At 37.9% G+C, this 3,739-nt stretch overlaps 1 pseudogene; it reads right to left on the bottom strand.

The window, feature by feature from the left end:
- Nucleotides 1-643: 643 nt before the first annotated feature.
- LOC101641747 lies at nucleotides 644-1,211 on the bottom strand (annotated as a pseudogene).
- Nucleotides 1,212-3,739: the final 2,528 nt, after the last annotated feature.

Below are 3,739 nucleotides of genomic sequence, written 5' to 3'. Positions count from 1 at the left end.
TATAGAGAGAGCTAGGCTATCTCAGCACAGCAGCCAATCACAAGGCAGGTCACCAACTGTCAGCCAGGTCACCAACTGCCAGTCGCCAGCTCCAGAGTTGTCCTACAGGGACCTGAACTTACAGCAACACAGTTACACAGTTACAGGCTAGGCATCCCACAGGTAGTGTAGCCTGTAAATTGAGGCACAGAACAAGCAAATCAGCCACACGCTGGTCTGATGATCAAAGAGCGAGAAACAAGAAAGGTAAGGCTCACCAAGTCATTTATCTCTCCGTCCTTCAATTAATCCCACTTATGTTTATCGGCCAGGCTGGCACAATAAACCATCTGTCTTTTAATTTTAATTTTTAGGAATTATTTGTGCAATTACACAGGCAATTTCTTAGCATTACAAATAGCATTAGTATGATATTTTCTTTGTATTGATGCAGAATTTATACTGATGGGTATAATTTTTATAATACAGCTATATGAATTAAATTACTTTTCTTGTCAGGTCTGCCCCCTAATATGAACAATGAGTGAACAGAATGAAGGATCTGTACAAATCCCAGTGACTTAAGCATTCATTTAAATTATTACAAACACAAGTGATTGAGAACTGACATAGGCACTATTGTAGGATCAACAAGGAAAGTGTTTCATTTCAAGATGGTGGCCATGGCAAAGACTCCAGAGAAGGGTAACAACAACTCATTCATGGATGTATCTGAACATGAAAGCTTTAGTAGCGAAGGGATATCACAGAAAAAGTAGCTGACAATATTTGGACCCCAAAAGAACAGTCTTCCTAAGCTTATAGTGTGTGTTAATGAATTAATAGTTCCACATATCCATGATCCAATGACCAGCACGACACACTTTCTCTTAGACATTGGATACAGTGTAAATCAGAGGGTTATCAATGGCCACATATCGGTCATATGCCATCACTGATAGCAAAAACCTTCTGTGGTAACAAACATCCCAAACACAAGTGCTGCACCATGCAAGCAGGGAAAGAAATAGTTCCCTCCACCATCAGGAGTTTCAGCATTTTGGGTGCAATTGCAGATGAGTTGCAGGCATCTACCAATGAGAGAAGCTGAGGAACAAAGACCTGGGTGTGTGGAGTTTGGGAGTGATGCAAACTAAGCAGAGCATGCCCAGATACCCCACAAAAATAATGACGTCAATCACAAAGAATAACACAAAAAGCTTAACTTTCATTGCATTGAGTCAACATTTGTGTTTGTTCAGGAAGTGCACAGACATCCAGAATGAGGTTTGTCAACAATCAACATTTCACCTTTTTTAAATAAGAAAACCACTCTTACAATTGAGTTTTCCCTATAGCACTGTCCTTGTAAGCTGTGTTCAACACCACAACAGCTTCTGCAGCATTTTTCCTGAACAAAATCTCACAGCCGCAGGCTATTCTCTTAAAGCAGCCATAAACAAAAACAAGGTTTGCTCAAAACTGCATTTATGAAAATTCAGTGCAACCAGGGTGAATCTTCCCAGGCAATGCCACTGGGTCATTAACTCAGAGTGAGTTGCTTGATGCTCACCTAGTGGGAAAAATGTGTACTATGAAAGCTTGTTTCCAGTTTGTTTGTTTCTTTAGCAGTACCCCCTCATGTGGGTGTAAATATATGTACACACACACACACACACATGTATACACGTGCACACACACGTATATAGCTCTAATGTAGAGAATGGCTAATTTGGCATTTGAGCTAATACTATTTTCTCACTCACTGAGTTTTGTCACCAAGAAAATCAAATAGGCGGATTCTCTTTTTCACTGTCATGGAGTTGATTCTGCATCATAATAACCTGTCCCTGTCCATTTTAAATCTGTAAAATTTCACAGTAGCAGAAAACCTCATCTTTCTCCTGTGGAGCCTTTGGTATTTTCAGAACTGCTGACCTGTGGTTAGCAGCCAAACTTGTAACTCACTATGCCACCAGGATTTCTAAGAGGTCGGTCTGATGGTATCTAAACTTTTCTCCAGGAGACCTTGTGCATTACAAATCTATTGGCTGGACTAGTAGTAGTAGCCTGTGTCCATTCAAAGGTACTTTCGAATAAAGGCCTAGTTATTTACTTAAAATAATAATGGGAATAAAATAATAATTCACTTACAACACTATTGAACATAGTTCCACTCTGACATCCAGAAGATTGCTATGAGTCGCAGTCAATATGAAGACAACTGTTGATTTTCTACTACTTTTCTTTCCAATGATTAAAGAAAGATATTTACTCCATAGATATCAATGAGCAAAAAACATTCTGCTTCTAAAATATCTACATCAATAGCAGAGTGACACTGGAACAACAAAGTGCAGACGTAGTAAAAATTCATAGGAGTATGCATAGTATGTAGGATTTTAAAATCAGCTCATCACTCAGTGAATATCTCTGCTATTTTTTTTGAAAATGAAAATGATGTGAAGTCGCCAAAGAATCATTATTTTGAAATTGTCTGTGAAACCGATCTACAAATGCACTTGTGTAGACATGCAAGAAACCATGAGCATAGTAACATAGCTCAGGTATTTATCAAGTGATGATATTTATTATATTTAAAGTATCCAGGAATCTAGGACTACCACAAGCATTCGTTGACCTCTAATAGCTCTGGAATGCATGACACAAAAGCCTGTCATTTGCTGGATTCTTTAAAAAGAATCCAAGGCTCTTGCTTCTGACAGTTCTTACCCAACATCATGGCAGCAGAGGAACCCGGCAATAGCAACTCTGAGTCTTGACACAGAAATCAGTATTTTGCATGCCAGGGCCAGGAGGACCATGGTCTCTCTGACACTTCACCTCACTTTATTAAATTAAAGAGGCAGACTAATTGAAAGTGTAAATGTGTAGGCTCACCAACTAGTCTTTGGGAATTATTTAAATTCTTTATCCTATAATAGATATGCAAGTCAATTTAAAGCTTTCTTAAAATGTAGACACATACACACAAATACACACTTTTCATTATCTTGGTCATAGATTCCCACAGCTATTTGGCCCCATGCTCTCTTTTCAGGAAAACACACACACACACACACACACACACACACACACACAAATTCAATTTATTCTCTCTTTCTCTCTCTAGCTCTATATATTTGTAAGGTGGGTACCATCTAGTTTTGGTTTCAGGGTCATGGAGCCTGATCTTCATGCATCCATTAGTCCATTGGGCTAATTGTTTCTGATTGTCTTCAATTTTGTCACTGAGGGAGAAACAAAAAATTGCAATTTAGATGGCTTCTAACCATCTTTTATGTTCAGACACATTGAAGTGGGAATCAACTAGATGTGATTCAATTCCTACTGTCTCCCAATAACTGCCTTTATTTTATTCTATAACTAATTAACTCTGTATTATTTTTATATTCTATAAACTGAATTTCCTTCCCAAGATGGCCAAGAGAATTGAGGGAAAAATAATAATACATTATTTACTGTTGAATTGAGTACAAATCAAACACTTTATCAATTAGAAATATACTGCATTAGATATATGGTTAAACTGATATCTGAGCTTTAGCTGACTAAATAATTAAGTAGAACTCTTATAAACAAGGGAGGAAGCCTGGGCCTCTACTCCTCTAAGTAAATGATTGTACTCTCAGAAACCCACAGGGAATTGCTATGAGTCAGCATTGACTCTTTATCAGTGAGCTTGGTTTTGAGTTATAAGCAATAGGGTAGAGTATATTTTCCTTCACGGTAATTTATA

The sequence above is a fragment of the Echinops telfairi genome, unplaced genomic scaffold (assembly GCF_000313985.2).
Source record: "Echinops telfairi isolate 266 unplaced genomic scaffold, ASM31398v2 ScPeMD7_60;HRSCAF=208, whole genome shotgun sequence".
In the NCBI taxonomy this organism is placed as follows: Eukaryota; Metazoa; Chordata; class Mammalia; order Afrosoricida; family Tenrecidae; genus Echinops; species Echinops telfairi.
The sequence above is the reverse complement of the archived record's forward strand: the minus strand, read 5'-3'. Positions and strand labels throughout refer to the sequence as shown.